We start from the raw sequence: 19,434 nt of genomic DNA on the forward strand, positions 1-19,434 counted from the left end.
AACCCTTGGCAACCATTACTGAGGCAAAGATAGAAGACTTCGTGTGGAAGAACATCCTTTGTAGATTCGGCATTCCCAATGCGATAGTCACTGACAATGGGCGACAGTTTGACAACAAGAAGTTCAGGTTGTTCTGCTCTAAGTTCAACATCAACTTATGCTTTGCCTTTCCAGCTCATCCCCAGTCTAATGGACAAGTTGAGGCCATCAACAAAATAATCAAGCGCACTTTGAAAACCAGCTTGGACAAAGCTAAAGGCTGTTGGCCAGAATTTGTACCCCAAGTTCTTTGGTCATATCGCACTTCATATCGGACTTCAACAGGAGAAACTCCATTCTCACTTGCCTTTGGCACAGAGGCGGTTGTCCCTGTTGAGCTCGAGCAAGCAACATTCCGAGTCCAGAACTACATTCAAAGTGAAAATGACAAACAACTCACCCTCAACTTGGATTTAGTCGAGGAACACAGAAACCAAGCTCACTTGAGGAATGTCGCCTACAAGCAGCGCATCTCCAACTATTATGACTCTAGGGTCAAGCCTCGTTCTTTCAAAATAGGAGACTGGGTCTTAAAGAAAAGATTACTCTGCGACAGAGTCCCGAGTGAAGGCACACTTAGTCCAAACTGGGATGGACCGTATGAAGTCATTGGCATCAGTCGCCCTGGCTCTTACACACTTAGAAGCTCCGATGGCAAGACCCTTGGCCATCCATGGAACGCTGATCACTTGAAGTACTACTACAAATAGACTCACGATGTACAAGTGTTGAGCTATAGCCGTTCGGCATCCTATGTAATGAAGGCCATTTGGCAATGAATTCAATAAAGAGGTAATTTAGCCAACTCAGCCCTCACTCTTTTACATTCATAGCAAGCGATGCCGGAACCCTTCTCAATCAGAAAGCAATCTGTCTTCCACAGTCACTACAAAACAAGCAAATGAAGATCGTGTCAAGCGCCAAAAAAAAAAAAAAAAAAAAAAAAAACAACTTCATCCAAAAAGCTTCACCCGAAAAGCTTCACCTAAAAAGCTTCACCCAAAAAGCTTCACCTAAAAAGCTTCACCTAAAAAAGCTTCACCTAAAAAAGCTTCACCCAAAAAGCTTCATCCGAAAAGCTTCACCTAAAAAGCTTCACCTAAAAAAGCTTCACCCAAAAAGCTTCACCTAAAAAGCTTCACCCAAAAAGCTTCACCATCAAAGCTTCACCTAAAAAGCTTCACCCAAAAAGCTTCACCTAAAAAGCTTCACCCAAAAAGCTTCACCATCAAAGCTTCACCTAAAAAAGCTTCACCCAAAAAGCTTCACCCGAAAAGCTTCACCTAAAAAGCTTCACCCAAAAAGCTTCACCCAACAAGCTTCACCCGAAAAGCTTCACCTCCAAAGCTTCACCCACAAAGCTTCAACACCAAAGCTTCACCTACAAAGCTTCAACACAAAACCTTGCTCCAAATAAACAAATTTTGCTCACAAAACCCAAGATGCCCTTGAACTTGTACAAAAACACTTGGGTAAACATAAACATTTTTTGTTTTACACCCACAAGGGCCCAAAATTTTCCTTCTTATTTATTCACTTATATATGTTCCCAAACATATTATAATAGATCCAACAACAAGCCAAAGTCCCAAATTTCATAATGGACAAAAGTACAAGCAATTCATCAATAATGAAGGTGCTACAAAAATTGGAATCTGCCCCAAAATAGAAATCCAACCCAAGAGACTTTTTCTCTCTCTCCCTCTTCCGCCTCCTTTCATCTATCAAATTTCTGCAACCTCTGCTCTTCTCCAATGGAGCTGAATTTTGGACACCCTATAGTTCTTGAGCATATGAACAACTTTCAAGAAGGAACCATTTCTGTTTGAGCGACGGAAATTAAAGTGTTGAAGCTCCAAACATGATAGTCGGCTTCTTGCAGATTTCGAAGCTGTTGTGATGTTTCGAAGATCTGGAAATATTTAACCGTTAGTTCATCCTGAATTTTTGATATGTTATGAAAGAGTCGATGAGGAACAACTTCAATGAAGAAAGCATACCGATCTGAACAAGAGAAAATGGAGTTTCGAAGCTCACAACAAATCTGACGGGTTGACAGACAAATAATAACCAGTCATTCATCATACCTGAATTTCTTGAGTTATACAGCTCCGAGGGATCTAAAATTTGGATATGTTGTAGTTCACAAGCTGAGGAACAACTTCAATGAAGAAAGCATACCGATCTGAACAAGAGAAAATGGAGTTTCGAAGCTCACAACAAATCTGACGGGTTGACAGAAAAATAATAACCAGTCATTCATCATACCTGAGTTTCTTGAGTTATACAGCTCCGAGGGATCTCAAATTTGGATATGTTGTAGTTCACAATCTGAGGAACAACTTCAATGAAGAAAGCATACCGATCTGAACAAGAGAAAATGGAGTTTCGAAGCTCACAACAAATCTGACGGGTTGACAGAAAAATAATAACCAGTCATTCATCATACCTGAGTTTCTTGAGTTATACAGCTCCGAGGGATCTAAAATTTGGATATGTTGTAGTTCACAAGCTGAGGAACAACTTCAATGAAGAAAGCATGCTGATCTGAGCAAGAGAAAATAGAGTTTCAAAGCTCACAACAAATCTGACGGGTTGACAGACAAATGATAAACAGTCACTCATCATACCTGGATTTCTGGAGTTGTACTGCTCCGATGGCTCTCCAATTTGGATATGTTGTAGTTAAGGAATTAACGAACAACTTTCATGAAGACAACTTTGTGATTCGACCTACAGATGATGGTGTTATGTTGAAAAACAATTCCGGTTGTTAGGGGAAATGAAAAACAATTCCACCAAAGAAACATCATTATGATGTTTCATCATTATGGTGTTTTCATCATTATGATGCTTTCATCATTGTGATGCTTCCATCATTGTGATGCTTCCATCATTGTGATGCTTCCATTATGATGTTAATGCACCAACGGTTACACCTTCTGCAATTCCACTTATTCGGGCCTAGCAACCTTCATCAACAAAATCTATGAAGAAAAAGTCCGGGGCTACCACTTAGAAAACAAAAGAATGAAGTTTTGGTACTTACGACATGGACTATTAGCAAGACACCTCATTCGTCAACTCCCTCGACTAGAGACTTGGGGGACTCCCACCATATGCTACTACGCCTTGGTACTCAAAAGTTCGTGACTACTCAGTGACTTGGATTTTTCAAGTCTCCAACCGAGAAGTTTTCCTCACTCGGGAAATTAAGGGAACACTACCTCAAACTACATGCTTCACTCACAAAGCTTCAACAATACAGGTTTCAACAAAAGCAAAAATTCAAAGAACTTTATGAAGAAGGCTTTGGTGTATTTAACACAATATGTTGAAATGAAGCAAAGCTTATTTATTAATATTTTCGATAAGCCACAAATATGTACATATACATGAGTCAAAATAAACAAACAAAAGGGAGCCTTCACAAAGGTTGCTTAGGGGAAGTCTCAGCAGTCGGTAGAGCCCCAGAAAGAGAAAGCACCGGAGGGTGGTTATCCGGAGCCTTAGTACTTGACAAAACCCCAGAAGGAGGAGGCATTGGAGGTTCATCATTTGAAGCTTCATTACCAGGTACAGCCCCAGAGGACGAAGGCAATAAATGCCTTTGGAACAAACCCACAAACCGCTGATGATCAAGTAAAACCTTACCATCAGATTCCTACATCTGGTCAAGCTTCCTCTTCATGTTTGTAGCATAGTCATGGGCGAGCCGGTGCAACTGCTTATTCTCATGCTTGAGCCCTCTAATCTCCTGTTTGAGACTCATCACTTCAGCAGCCAATGATTCAACTTGGCGGGTTCTAGCAAATAGGCGTTGGGCCATATTAGACACAGAACCTGCACACTGAACACTAAGAGCCAAAGAGTCCTTAACAGCCAACTCATCAGACCGTTTGGAAAGTAGTCTGTTATCTTTGGGAGTGAGAAGGTTCCTGGCCACCACTGCAGCGGTCATATCATTCTTCATCACAGAATCCCCAACGGTAAGAGGACCGGTAGGGGATATGAAGGATGGGTGCCATATGTTGTCTGGAGAAGGCGTGGCTGTCTCTTCTCCAAGGTTCAAGTCAAAACGACGGTCGGAGGGTCCAGACATTTTCAAATGTGTTGAAGAGGGAAGAGGTCAGACAAATCAAGATCTTAGAAGTGCAAGAAATGAGCTTCTACTGGTAGAGATTCAAGTGTGCTGTGGAACTTAATGTCAGCCTCTATAAAAATCTGCACTCGACGGAGCTTCAGAAATCGAAGAGGCATTTGCTTTCTCAAAAGCTGGGCTGCTCAGAGACCACGAGGGCCGATCTCAGAAATCGAAGAGGCGTTTGCTTTCTCAAAAGCTGGGCTGCTCAGAGACCACGAGGGCCGATCTCAGAAATCGAAGAAGCACCTGCTTTTTCAGCCTCGTCAGCACCTGTCACATGCACAATCAGCTTTGCGGAAATTACGGGCACTCTGTCGAAGATTTCTGGTGAAGTAGAAAGCACGTGAATCTTACTGTTCAATCACCGCTCTCCATATGCACCATCAACTCCTCGGGTACCACATATAACTTTGTCAAAGATCTCTGACAAAGTTTAGGCATGAGAATTTCGAAGTTCCAGCTACCCTACTATTACCCATAAGGGTAAAGGAACAGCACCACTGCTTGACAACTGGAAAGTCCCTATGTGTGTCGACCTCCGTGTTTTGCGGCAAGACAGGTTGGCAAGAACGTCCAACCTTTACTCACATTCGAGAAAAGACTCCCAACATAATTACTTTCTAAAAAACCGGAGTAGCACCGCTTTCCGAATCTCGAGAGTCAGATCCTCGACGGGATTGCTTGTTCGAAAACCGAAGAGGCACAACTCTCAGAACTTCGAGAGCCAGATTTCCTTAGATAAAGCTTGTCTGTAATCTTCACACGTAACATCAGCTTTCCAGATACCACATACCACTTTTTCAAAGTGCTCTGACAAAATTAAAACACGTGAAGCTGGCAGCTCCCACTACATTGCTGTGACCAAGAAGGGTAAAGGAATAGCATTACTACTTGTTATTGGGAAATCCCTATATACATTGACCTCCCTCCTCAACGGACAGGCAAACCTGCAAAAATGCTCAACCCTTTCTCGCATTCGAAAAGGCACCCTCAACATAACCTCTCGAAATACTCAGCTTTATTTCCCCCCGATAATGCCTCAGCAAATAAGCCACACCAAGAACAAGAGTATCTCATATCATCAGGGTCGAAAGCAAGAGTATCCCATATCATGCTTTCTCCCTGTCTTTGTCTTTGTCCTTGTCCACACCTGCAGGACAAGGAGAAAGAGAGCAGTCAGTCGGAACCTGAAATCAAACCTCCAATTTGGAACTGACTGCCTGGAGCCTTTGCCTGGTTGCTTACTTAGCATTGCTCTCGAGTACTCATCCTCAACTGCTGTCAAGGTCACGAATTCCACCGGCAAATACCTCATGACAGTTGATCAGATATTGGCTCTTTACACTGAAGCTGCCAAGCGTGGATGAGTCACTATGAAGGAATGTTCTGAAGGACCATTTAAATGCAAAGGTTGCACACCACTTCTGCCATGCAAAAGATTGAAGCAGAAGGTTCAACGGTGAGCTGAAACAGATCACTACAGCACGACACCTTTCCATACCACATTCATTATTCCGTCAACAGCAAAAGTATCCCATATCATCAAGGTCGAACATGCTCTAGATTTGATGGACTTGTTTTGACCCTCAAATTTTTGAGTCGGCCTTATACTCTGAAGGGCACCAGAAAACCCTCCAGCACAGTTCAAGAATAAGCCTGTGGAAAGTTACTTCTTCCAAAGCAAAAGTATCTCATATCATCTCTTATCCATTTGCTTCTCCTTATCCTGACAGTTGAATGAGAGACAAGGAGAAGAAGAACAATCAACCGGAAGCCGAAGTCAAACCTCTGATCCTGGGTTGCTTACTTGGAAGTTTGACTGCTTACCTTGTCTGTCACCTCTTTCGGCAGATCTCCTAGCTCGGCGACTTGGGGGACTCCTACTATAGGGTTTGTATCACACTTGACTAAGCCCGAAACTACAACTAAGCTTTAAGTGAAATTGATACATTACCTTGTGCGTCAACATCAGCTAAATACACCATTCCCGGATGGAGGAAAGGTACTTCCAGAGAAGGGCAGATGAAGATCAGACCACACTTCGGTACTTAGAAGTTTCGTGATTACTCAAGGGATCGGATCTTGCAAGTCCCCAACCGAGGAGTTTCCCTCACTCGGGAACTTAGGGGAGCACTGTTTGTACCATACTTGACCAATCCCGAAACTACCGAGCACCGGCCAACGCTATACTGTCAAGGAAGAGTTCCCCTCCGACCAGGAGGCCAATCACTACTCGACACGTGTCAAGATTAGAAGCCAATCAGAGCGCAGCACGTGTCGACATCAAGAACCAATCACAACATGACACATGTCAATGTGACAAAGCTACAAGTTTTTCTATAAATAGGGGTCATTCCCCCACAATATTGCCTAATGCCATTTTGTGTTAAATCATTCACAAGAACTCACTAAATTGAGAGCTTGATCCTTTGTACTTGTGTAAGCCCTTCACTACTAATAAGAACTCCTCTACTCCGTGGACGTAGCCAATCTGGGTGAACCACGTACATCCTGTGTTTGCTTCTCTGTCTCTATTCATTTACGTACTTATCCTCACTAGTGACTGAAGCAACCAAGCAACCAAGCGAAGGTCACAAAACCTGACACTTTCTGTTGTACCAAAGTCTTCGCTGATTTTGTGCATCAACAAGGGCAGTGGCCACTATTTATAATATATCAATCATATTTGATTCTCCTATTAGAATCACCATAGGATACCAAATATGAATTCCAATCATATCTTAATTACAATCCCACAAGAATTATGATAGCTTTAAGCTTTCTAGCAAGACTATTCAATGTTGATTGAAACACTACAACCGACTATAATATTCAGTTTCATATACTCATTTTCTAACAGACAAGGGTGAAGCTACATAGGGGCAAGGAGGGGCGGCCGCCCCTCCCCTCGCAGAAAATAAGTCCAGGAGCGGTGGTTCCGCACCTCTGGTCTCGTCGGAAGTTCTGGGTTTATTGCAGTTCTGGTTTCCCTGTTGATGCGCAGCTCTGCTGTGCGGGAGGGTTTTAAGTATTTTTCAAAAGGCCAGAACAAAACGACGTCATATAGGTCCTGGTTAATTTTTTTTTTTAGAATTCCCATTAGTAGGACGACACCTTTTCATTGGCTAGTTAAAATAAATAAATAATTGAAGGAACGCTCACTCATCTCACCACGTGCTGCCCACTTTCGAATCCAATCAGATAGCAGCAGCAAGAAGCTGCCCCCAAAATTGGAATTCAATCTTTGCCCTTTCAAAAAGTCAAAAGATCTCTCCAAACCACAAACTGTAAATATATATGCCTATATGGGTTCCAGCTTCCAACTCGTTACAGGAAAGGAGATTTTATTCAAAAAAGAAAAGAAAAAGTGAAGTGTTACTTTTGAGAGAATTATTTCAAATTTGGAACTTCATTCATACTAACATATGCACTGACTACTAGTTTGTCATTCTAAATAGTTCAAACTTGAATAACACAATACATTTTGAAACTTTCAAGATTTTGAGATATATTCCTAGTTCTATTTCAATTTCAATTTTGAGACAATGTGTGTTGTTTTATCCTATATTTCGGGCACATTGAAGAACCTCTCCATATACAATAAGGATGGTTATATTTGTATCAGAAGTCGTATGGATACATCGTCCGGCAGCCGGACAAGAAATTTCTACCTTAACAGCAAATGGAAAATTTGCAAATTAATCACTAAATTTCAGACACCTACTTTCTTATTGAAAAAGGATTGGGCTAGGATATTATTTTAGGTTATCCCCTTCCAAAAATATTGATATCTTGCCTATGATTCCTTTGGATGGATATCTGGTTTTTTTTGGTCTTTTTGTGTATACTACAAGACAACGGCTGCTGCTGTGCCTTCTTGTTTTTTGCATTTATTGATAATAAGTTGATTATGCGACTTTTTCATAACATAAAATTTTGTCAGCAACAATTATAATTTGTCTGTATTGATAAATTATTAACGATATTAATATTATTTACTATTTGAAAGGATTTGGTTATCTACATTTGTTTTGAGACCGTTTACGCTTTTAAACTCGCCTCTCCCCTCCACAATTCCTGGCTTAGCCATTGCTAACCGAGGGAGCATCCCTCAAACAAAGCCGGTGCCTTCCTCGACTTAGTCTTGGTTTCCCTTAAATTGATGTGAAAAGCCATAAGCTCAAAAAGCCATAATGTGCATACTTTGAGCTTGCGACTTAAAGGCCTGTCCTTGTTAAAATTGAGATCAAATAGGAGTCGATTAGGGCCCCACCCTTATGTCAACGTTGATAACATATTATAAAAATCTCTAAAGAAAATGTCGCATGCATGGACATGCTCCAACGAGAAGGATAAGAAGAACCTTATAGCATCTCTAACAATAAATGAGAATGTTTTAAAATGAGCATTTTATCCGGGTTTTGGATGATTGCTTCTAGGACCGTCCATGAGTGTTGTCTAAGTACCAAATACCTTCTAGTGACCCTATGAACCTATGTCTAGCTTGGTTTTCTGAAAGTTTCACCTACAAAGCTTAAATATATATATATATATATATTTTCGGAAATTCGAAAGAAAAAAAATTCAGAAAAAAAAAATTGCCTAGGCCTCCTCTTCTTTGGGCCTAACAACTTTCATAACAAATATATATGAAGGAGGAGTTTTGGGCTACCACTTAGAAAGGAAATGCCTCATTCGTCAACTCCCTCGACCGGAGACTTGGGGGACTCCTACCATATGCTACTGCACATTGATACTCGGAAGTCTCATGACCACTCAGTGACTTGGATTTTTCAAGTCTCCAACCGAGAAGTTTTCCTCACTCGGGAAATTAAGGGAGCACTACCTCAACATGCATGCTTCACTCACAAAGCTTCAACATACAAGCTTCAACAAAAGAAAAAATTCAAAGAACTTAGTGAAGAAGGCCTTGGTGTATTTAACACAATACGTTGAAATGAAGCAAAGCTTGTTTATTGATATCTCCGATAAGTTACAAATATGTACATATACATGAATCAAAATAAACAAACAAGAGAGAGCCTTCACAAAGGTTGCTCAGGAGAAGTCTCAGCAGTCGGCAGAACCCCAGAAAGAGGAGGCACCGGAGGGTGATTATTCGGAGCCTCAATACTAGGCAGAACCCCAGAAGTAGAAGGCACCGAAGGTTGATCATTTGGAGCTTCATTAAGTGGTACAGCCTGATGCGATGAAAGTTAAACACTCAAATTAAACTCTCTTGTTGTCAAATTGTAGTATAAATGCAAGTAGGGATCGTTCTAAACCGGGGATTAGGAGGGCTTGCTAAAACCTTTAAACTGACTCAAAAACACAAAAACAAAATTAAAAACGTTTGAATAGACTCAAGGGACTCAAAACAGATTCTAAAGATTCAAAACAACTTAAAAACACTCAAAACTGCCTAAAAACACAAACTGGGCAGATTTTGACTCTAAAACAACTTTGGACGAATTTAGTGTTTTGGCTTGAATCAAAACACTCAAAAACACAAACAAAACATAAATTTAACACTTTGAAACAAGAAAGTAAAAGGGGGATTTTGGTTTGGATGAATTTGAAATAAACAAGCAAGTTATAAAACTAGGCAGATTATAAAATGAATTTGAGAAATAAAATGATGGATAGATTAGTTAGAGATCCGTTCTTCACACATGACACACTTGTACATGAATCGATTTCAAATTGCTTTTCAATAAACTATTATGCTCAACACCCCAGATTAATCGTGATGCACAAATTAACCCTCAGATTTTCCTTTACTCATTGAATTGGATGAATGCATGCGACAACCCAAATCATTCTCTAAAAGTCCCCTATATGAATGCATAATAGAGATACAATCAGAGATCATTACGTTCAATGAAAATCATAAGTGTTGACGAGGCAATTATAACTATGAATGCATGGTACAATTGCCAAGAATTCAATTAACGCGATTGTGATAAACAACCTTCACTACTCATGAATATAAACTTGTAACGATTAGGCCAAACTCATTTATATTCTAGCATCTAATTCATGAATGAAAATTAAGTATGCATCCTTAATAAACATACAAGAATCAGTTATGAATAAAATAGATAATTGAAGAGGCACTGTTCTTCGAATTTGGAGAGCCAGGTCCCCGATAGGATTGCTTGTCGAAAATCGAAGAGGCACCGCTCTCTGAACTTCGAGAGCCAGATTTCCTTGGATAAAGCTTATCTGCAATCTTCACACGCAACATCAGCTTTGTAGATACCATAGACCACTTTTTCAAAGTGCTCTGACAAAGTTAAAACATGTGAATCTTGCAGCTCCCACTACATTGCTATGACCGAGAAGGGTAAAGGAACAGCGTTACTACTCGCTATTGGGACAATTCCTATATATGTCGACCTTCATCCTCCACAGCCAGACAAACCTGCAAATAAAAAAAATGCTCAACTTTTCTTCACATCCGAGAGGGCACTCTCAGTAGAGTTTCTCGAAATACTCAGCTTCTTTTCCCCCTATAATACCTCTGCAAACAAGCCACACTAGAGCAAAAGTATCCCATATCATGCTTTTTCCCTGTCTTTTCCTTTGGCCTTGTTCTTACCTGCAAGACAAGGAGAAAGAGAGCAATCAGGCAGCACTTGGAATCAAGCTTCCAGTCAGGAACTGACTGCCTAGAACCCCTTACTTGATTATTTACCTGACATTGCTCTCGAGTACTCATCTTCAACATCTTATGCTTCCAGAGAAGATACCACATCTTCCTGAAGAACAGATAGGGCAAGTGAGAAGGATATAAGAAAGCATATGGAGACAAACGTAACAGAACACGTGTCGATACATACATTACTTTGTCAACAACAAAAGTATCCCATATTATCAGGGTCGAATGTACTCTAGATTTGATGGACTTGTTTTGACCCTCAAATTCTTGAGTCAGCCTTATACTTTGGAGGAAACCAAAAAACCCTCCAGCCCAGTTCAAGAATAAGCTTGTGGAAAGTTACTTCTTCAAAAGCAAAAGTATCTCATATCATCTCTTCTCATTTTTCTTCTCTTTATCCTTCTTGCTGCCTGCAAGATAGGGAGAATGAGAACAATCAGCCGGAACTCGAAATCAAACTTCTAATATGGGACTGATTGCTTGGAACTCTGATTGCTTACCTTGTCTGTCACCTCTTTCGGCAAATCTCCTAGCTCAGCGACTTGGGGGACTCCTACTACATGGTTTGTATCGTTCTTGACCAAGCCTGAAACTACAAGTAAGCTTCAAGTCAAATTGATACATTACCTTGTGCATCTCCACCAATTAAAGATACCACCCCTGGATGGAGGAAAAGTACTTCTAGAGAAGATGCCACATTTACCTATGAGATAGATAAAGCACAAACTGGATGGAGGAAAAGTACTTCCAGAGAAGGTCACAAACTTAACACTTTCTGTTGTACCAAAGTCCTCACTGATTTTGTGCATCAACAGGTATCATCTTTGAATATGACTTGATTTTATATTGTGATTTCTATTGAAATGTGATTTTATATATTTAAACCTGTTGATGCACAAAATCAGCGAAGACTTTGGTACAACAGAAAGTGTCAGGTTTTGTGACCTTCGCTTGGTTGCTTGGTTGCTTCAGTCACTAGTGAGGATAAGTACGTAAATGAATAGAGACAGAGAAGCAAACACAGGATGTACGTGGTTCACCCAGATTGGCTACGTCCACGGAGTAGAGGAGTTCTTATTAGTAGTGAAGGGCTTACACAAGTACAAAGGATCAAGCTCTCAATTTAGTGAGTTCTTGTGAATGATTTAACACAAAATGGCATTAGGCAATATTGTGGGGGAATGACCCCTATTTATAGAAAAACTTGTAGCTTTGTCACATTGACATGTGTCATGTTGTGATTGGTTCTTGATGTCGACACGTGCTGCGCTCTGATTGGCTTCTAATCTTGACACGTGTCGAGTAGTGATTGGCCTCCTGGTCGGAGGGGAACTCTTCCTTGACAGTATAGCGTTGGCCGGTGCTCGGTAGTTTCGGGATTGGTCAAGTATGGTACAAACAGTGCTCCCCTAAGTTCCCGAGTGAGGGAAACTCCTCGGTTGGGGACTTGCAAGATCCGATCCCTTGAGTAATCACGAAACTTCTAAGTACCGAAGTGTGGTCTGATCTTCATCTGCCCTTCTCTGGAAGTACCTTTCCTCCATCCGGGAATGGTGTATTTAGCTGATGTTGACGCACAAGGTAATGTATCAATTTCACTTAAAGCTTAGTTGTAGTTTCGGGCTTAGTCAAGTGTGATACAAACCCTATAGTAGGAGTCCCCCAAGTCGCCGAGCTAGGAGATCTGCTGAAAGAGGTGACAGACAAGGTAAGCAGTCAAACTTCCAAGTAAGCAACCCAGGATCAGAGGTTTGACTTCGGCTTCCGGTTGATTGTTCTTCTTCTCCTTGTCTCTCATTCAACTGTCAGGATAAGGAGAAGCAAATGGATAAGAGATGATATGAGATACTTTTGCTTTGGAAGAAGTAACTTTCCACAGGCTTATTCTTGAACTGTGCTGGAGGGTTTTCTGGTGCCCTTCAGAGTATAAGGCCGACTCAAAAATTTGAGGGTCAAAACAAGTCCATCAAATCTAGAGCATGTTCGACCTTGATGATATGGGATACTTTTGCTGTTGACGGAATAATGAATGTGGTATGGAAAGGTGTCGTGCTGTAGTGATCTGTTTCAGCTCACCGTTGAACCTTCTGCTTCAATCTTTTGCATGGCAGAAGTGGTGTGCAACCTTTGCATTTAAATGGTCCTTCAGAACATTCCTTCATAGTGACTCATCCACGCTTGGCAGCTTCAGTGTAAAGAGCCAATATCTGATCAACTGTCATGAGGTATTTGCCGGTGGAATTCGTGACCTTGACAGCAGTTGAGGATGAGTACTCGAGAGCAATGCTAAGTAAGCAACCAGGCAAAGGCTCCAGGCAGTCAGTTCCAAATTGGAGGTTTGATTTCAGGTTCCGACTGACTGCTCTCTTTCTCCTTGTCCTGCAGGTGTGGACAAGGACAAAGACAAAGACAGGGAGAAAGCATGATATGGGATACTCTTGCTTTCGACCCTGATGATATGAGATACTCTTGTTCTTGGTGTGGCTTATTTGCTGAGGCATTATCGGGGGGAAATAAAGCTGAGTATTTCGAGAGGTTATGTTGAGGGTGCCTTTTCGAATGCGAGAAAGGGTTGAGCATTTTTGCAGGTTTGCCTGTCCGTTGAGGAGGGAGGTCAATGTATATAGGGATTTCCCAATAACAAGTAGTAATGCTATTCCTTTACCCTTCTTGGTCACAGCAATGTAGTGGGAGCTGCCAGCTTCACGTGTTTTAATTTTGTCAGAGCACTTTGAAAAAGTGGTATGTGGTATCTGGAAAGTTGATGTTACGTGTGAAGATTACAGACAAGCTTTATCTAAGGAAATCTGGCTCTCGAAGTTCTGAGAGTTGTGCCTCTTCGGTTTTCGAACAAGCAATCCCGTCGAGGATCTGACTCTCGAGATTCGGAAAGCGGTGCTACTCCGGTTTTTTAGAAAGTAATTATGTTGGGAGTCTTTTCTCGAATGTGAGTAAAGGTTGGACGTTCTTGCCAACCTGTCTTGCCGCAAAACACGGAGGTCGACACACATAGGGACTTTCCAGTTGTCAAGCAGTGGTGCTGTTCCTTTACCCTTATGGGTAATAGTAGGGTAGCTGGAACTTCGAAATTCTCGTGCCTAAACTTTGTCAGAGATCTTTGACAAAGTTATATGTGGTACCCGAGGAGTTGATGGTGCATATGGAGAGCGGTGATTGAACAGTAAGATTCACGTGCTTTCTACTTCACCAGAAATCTTCGACAGAGTGCCCGTAATTTCCGCAAAGCTGATTGTGCATGTGACAGGTGCTGACGAGGCTGAAAAAGCAGGTGCTTCTTCGATTTCTGAGATCGGCCCTCGTGGTCTCTGAGCAGCCCAGCTTTTGAGAAAGCAAACGCCTCTTCGATTTCTGAGATCGGCCCTCGTGGTCTCTGAGCAGCCCAGCTTTTGAGAAAGCAAATGCCTCTTCGATTTCTGAAGCTCCGTCGAGTGCAGATTTTTATAGAGGCTGACATTAAGTTCCACAGCACACTTGAATCTCTACCAGTAGAAGCTCATTTCTTGCACTTCTAAGATCTTGATTTGTCTGACCTCTTCCCTCTTCAACACATTTGAAAATGTCTGGACCCTCCGACCGTCGTTTTGACTTGAACCTTGGAGAAGAGACAGCCACGCCTTCTCCAGACAACATATGGCGCCCATCCTTCATATCCCCTACCGGTCCTCTTACCGTTGGGGATTCTGTGATGAAGAATGATATGACCGCTGCAGTGGTGGCCAGGAACCTTCTCACTCCCAAAGATAACAGACTACTTTCCAAACGGTCTGATGAGTTGGCTGTTAAGGACTCTTTGGCTCTTAGTGTTCAGTGTGCAGGTTCTGTGTCTAATATGGCCCAACGCCTATTTGCTAGAACCCGCCAAGTTGAATCATTAGCTGCTGAAGTGATGAGTCTCAAACAGGAGATTAGAGGGCTCAAGCATGAGAATAAGCAGTTGCACCGGCTCGCCCATGACTATGCTACAAACATGAAGAGGAAGCTTGACCAGATGAAGGAATCTGATGGTAAGGTTTTACTTGATCATCAGCGGTTTGTGGGTTTGTTCCAAAGGCATTTATTGCCTTCGTCCTCTGGGGCTGTACCTGGTAATGAAGCTTCAAATGATGAACCTCCAATGCCTCCTCCTTCTGGGGTTTTGTCAAGTACTAAGGCTCCGGATAACCACCCTCCGGTGCTTTCTCTTTCTGGGGCTCTACCGACTGCTGAGACTTCCCCTAAGCAACCTTTGTGAAGGCTCCCTTTTGTTTGTTTATTTTGACTCATGTATATGTACATATTTGTGGCTTATCGAAAATATTAATAAATAAGCTTTGCTTCATTTCAACATATTGTGTTAAATACACCAAAGCCTTCTTCATAAAGTTCTTTGAATTTTTGCTTTTGTTGAAACCTGTATTGTTGAAGCTTTGTGAGTGAAGCATGTAGTTTGAGGTAGTGTTCCCTTAATTTCCCGAGTGAGGAAAACTTCTCGGTTGGAGACTTGAAAAATCCAAGTCACTGAGTAGTCACGAACTTTTGAGTACCAAGGCGTAGTAGCATATGGTGGGAGTCCCCCAAGTCTCTAGTCGAGGGAGTTGACGAATGAGGTGTCTTGCTAATAGTTCATGTCGTAAGTACCAAAACTTCATTCTTTTGTTTTCTAAGTGGTAGCCCCGGACTTTTTCTTCATAGATTTTGTTGATGAAGGTTGCTAGGCCCGAATAAGTGGAATTGCAGAAGGTGTAACCGTTGGTGCATTAACATCATAATGGAAGCATCACAATGATGGAAGCATCACAATGATGAAAGCATCATAATGATGAAAACACCATAATGATGAAACATCATAATGATGTTTCTTTGGTGGAATTGTTTTTCATTTCCCCTAACAACCGGAATTGTTTTTCAACATAACACCATCATCTGTAGGTCGAATCACAAAGTTGTCTTCATGAAAGTTGTTCGTTAATTCCTTAACTACAACATATCCAAATTGGAGAGCCATCGGAGCAGTACAACTCCAGAAATCCAGGTATGATGAGTGACTGTTTATCATTTGTCTGTCAACCCGTCAGATTTGTTGTGAGCTTTGAAACTCTATTTTCTCTTGCTCAGATCAGCATGCTTTCTTCATTGAAGTTGTTCCTCAGCTTGTGAACTACAACATATCCAAATTTGAGATCCCTCGGAGCTGTATAACTCAAGAAACTCAGGTATGATGAATGACTGGTTATTATTTTTCTGTCAACCCGTCAGATTTGTTGTGAGCTTCGAAACTCCATTTTCTCTTGTTCAGATCGGTATGCTTTCTTCATTGAAGTTGTTCCTCAGATTGTGAACTACAACATATCCAAATTTGAGATCCCTCGGAGCTGTATAACTCAAGAAACTCAGGTATGATGAATGACTGGTTATTATTTTTCTGTCAACCCGTCAGATTTGTTGTGAGCTTCGAAACTCCATTTTCTCTTGTTCAGATCGGTATGCTTTCTTCATTGAAGTTGTTCCTCAGCTTGTGAACTACAACATATCCAAATTTTAGATCCCTCGGAGCTGTATAACTCAAGAAATTCAGGTATGATGAATGACTGGTTATTATTTGTCTGTCAACCCGTCAGATTTGTTGTGAGCTTCGAAACTCCATTTTCTCTTGTTCAGATCGGTATGCTTTCTTCATTGAAGTTGTTCCTCATCGACTCTTTCATAACATATCAAAAATTCAGGATGAACTAACGGTTAAATATTTCCAGATCTTCGAAACATCACAACAGCTTCGAAATCTGCAAGAAGCCGACTATCATGTTTGGAGCTTCAACACTTTAATTTCCGTCGCTCAAACAGAAATGGTTCCTTCTTGAAAGTTGTTCATATGCTCAAGAACTATAGGGTGTCCAAAATTCAGCTCCATTGGAGAAGAGCAGAGGTTGCAGAAATTTGATAGATGAAAGGAGGCGGAAGAGGGAGAGAGAGAAAAAGTCTCTTGGGTTGGATTTCTATTTTGGGGCAGATTCCAATTTTTGTAGCACCTTCATTATTGATGAATTGCTTGTACTTTTGTCCATTATGAAATTTGGGACTTTGGCTTGTTGTTGGATCTATTATAATATGTTTGGGAACATATATAAGTGAATAAATAAGAAGGAAAATTTTGGGCCCTTGTGGGTGTAAAACAAAAAATGTTTATGTTTACCCAAGTGTTTTTGTACAAGTTCAAGGGCATCTTGGGTTTTGTGAGCAAAATTTGTTTATTTGGAGCAAGGTTTTGTGTTGAAGCTTTGTAGGTGAAGCTTTGGTGTTGAAGCTTTGTGGGTGAAGCTTTGGAGGTGAAGCTTTTCGGGTGAAGCTTGTTGGGTGAAGCTTTTTGGGTGAAGCTTTTTAGGTGAAGCTTTTCGGGTGAAGCTTTTTGGGTGAAGCTTTTTTAGGTGAAGCTTTGATGGTGAAGCTTTTTGGGTGAAGCTTTTTAGGTGAAGCTTTTTGGGTGAAGCTTTTTAGGTGAAGCTTTGATGGTGAAGCTTTTTGGGTGAAGCTTTTTAGGTGAAGCTTTTTGGGTGAAGCTTTTTTAGGTGAAGCTTTTTAGGTGAAGCTTTTCGGATGAAGCTTTTTGGGTGAAGCTTTTTTAGGTGAAGCTTTTTAGGTGAAGCTTTTTGGGTGAAGCTTTTTAGGTGAAGCTTTTCGGGTGAAGCTTTTTGGATGAAGTTGTTTTTTTTTTTTTTTTTTTTTTTTTTTGCGCTTGACACGATCTTCATTTGCTTGTTTTGTAGTGACTGTGGAAGACAGATTGCTTTCTGATTGAGAAGGGTTCCGGCATCGCTTGCTATGAATGTAAAAGAGTGAGGGCTGAGTTGGCTAAATTACCTCTTTATTGAATTCATTGCCAAATGGCCTTCATTACATAGGATGCCGAACGGCTATAGCTCAACACTTGTACATCGTGAGTCTATTTGTAGTAGTACTTCAAGTGATCAGCGTTCCATGGATGGCCAAGGGTCTTGCCATCGGAGCTTCTAAGTGTGTAAGAGCCAGGGCGACTGATGCCAATGACTTCATACGGTCCATCCCAGTTTGGACTAAGTGTGCCTTCACTCGGGACTCTGTCGCAGAGTAATCTTTTCTTTAAGACCCAGTCTCCTATTTTGAAAGAACGAGGCTTGACCCTAGAGTCATAATAGTTGGAGATGCGCTGCTTGTAGGCGACATTCCTCAAGTGAGCTTGGTTTCTGTGTTCCTCGACTAAATCCAAGTTGAGGGTGAGTTGTTTGTCATTTTCACTTTGAATGTAGTTCTGGACTCGGAATGTTGCTTGCTCGAGCTCAACAGGGACAACCGCCTCTGTGCCAAAGGCAAGTGAGAATGGAGTTTCTCCTGTTGAAGTCCGATATGAAGTGCGATATGACCAAAGAACTTGGGGTACAAATTCTGGCCAACAGCCTTTAGCTTTGTCCAAGCTGGTTTTCAAAGTGCGCTTGATTATTTTGTTGATGGCCTCAACTTGTCCATTAGACTGGGGATGAGCTGGAAAGGCAAAGCATAAGTTGATGTTGAACTTAGAGCAGAACAACCTGAACTTCTTGTTGTCAAACTGTCGCCCATTGTCAGTGACTATCGCATTGGGAATGCCGAATCTACAAAGGATGTTCTTCCACACGAAGTCTTCTATCTTTGCCTCAGTAATGGTTGCCAAGGGTTCTACTTCGGCCCACTTTGTGAAGTAGTCCACTGCAACGACTGCGTAACAGACTTTGCCCTTCCCTGCCGGCATTGGGCCGATCAAATCAAGTCCCCACTGGGCGAAGGGCCAAGGGCTGATCATAGGAGTAAGAGGCTCTGGAGGGGAATGAGGAATAGCCGCATATCGTTGACATTTGTCACATGAGCGGGATACTTTGATGGCATCCTGGTGGAGTGTTGGCCAGTAATATCCTTGGCGAAAAGTCTTGTGTGCTAGGGACCGAGATCCAGCATGATCTCCACAGACTCCCTCATGTATTTCCCGAAGGACGATTTCCGCCTCGGCAGGCGTAAGACACCTTAAGTATGGCAGGCTAAAACCTCGCTTATAGAGTTGATCATTGATGATCAGGTAGCGGGTAGACTTGTATCGAATTTGCTTAGCCTGGACTTTATCATTTGGGAGGGTGCCATGAGCAAGGAAATTATAGATCGGGGTGATCCAACTATCCCCCCGTTGTAAGTTGCATACTTCTGCGGCCATGGTGCTTGGTGTTGCCAACAGTTCGACATGAATTTTTCTTCCAATCTTGTCTTCCACAGCTGAGGCGAGGCGAGCCAGGGCGTCTGCATGACTGTTTGCCGCTCGAGGAACTTGGGTGATCTGGTAGTGGAAGTGCTTGAGCAAAAGTTGTGTTTGCGCAAGATATGCTGCCATGGAGCTGTCCTTAGCATCAAAGTTGTTGGTAACCTGGTTGACCACTAATTGGGAGTCACTGAAAATATCAATTTGTTTAACCCCGAGGTGTTTGGCCAAACGTAATCCTGCTAGAAGGGCTTCATACTCGGCCTCATTGTTTGATGCCTTGAATTTGAAACGAAGAGCATACTCCATTGCTACTTTGTCGGGCGTAGTCAAGAC

The 19,434-nt window shown here is 41.7% G+C and overlaps 2 long non-coding RNA genes across 2 annotated transcripts; one reads left to right on the forward strand and one right to left on the reverse strand.

Moving 5' to 3' along the window:
- Positions 1–1,524: 1,524 nt before the first annotated feature.
- LOC126588410 (uncharacterized) lies at positions 1,525–2,418 on the reverse strand. The gene is made up of 3 exons (XR_007611452.1): positions 2,308–2,418; positions 2,127–2,224; positions 1,525–1,951 (listed from the first exon to the last, which is right to left on the reverse strand). It is a non-coding gene; the product is annotated as an uncharacterized LOC126588410 (long non-coding RNA).
- A 13,542-nt stretch (positions 2,419–15,960) lies between these two features.
- Positions 15,961–17,010, forward strand: LOC126588409 (uncharacterized). The gene is made up of 4 exons (XR_007611451.1): positions 15,961–16,057; positions 16,141–16,238; positions 16,322–16,419; positions 16,595–17,010. It is a non-coding gene; the product is annotated as an uncharacterized LOC126588409 (long non-coding RNA).
- Positions 17,011–19,434: the final 2,424 nt, after the last annotated feature.

The sequence above is a fragment of the Malus sylvestris genome, chromosome 11 (genome assembly GCF_916048215.2).
Source record: "Malus sylvestris chromosome 11, drMalSylv7.2, whole genome shotgun sequence".
In the NCBI taxonomy this organism is placed as follows: domain Eukaryota; kingdom Viridiplantae; phylum Streptophyta; class Magnoliopsida; order Rosales; family Rosaceae; genus Malus; species Malus sylvestris.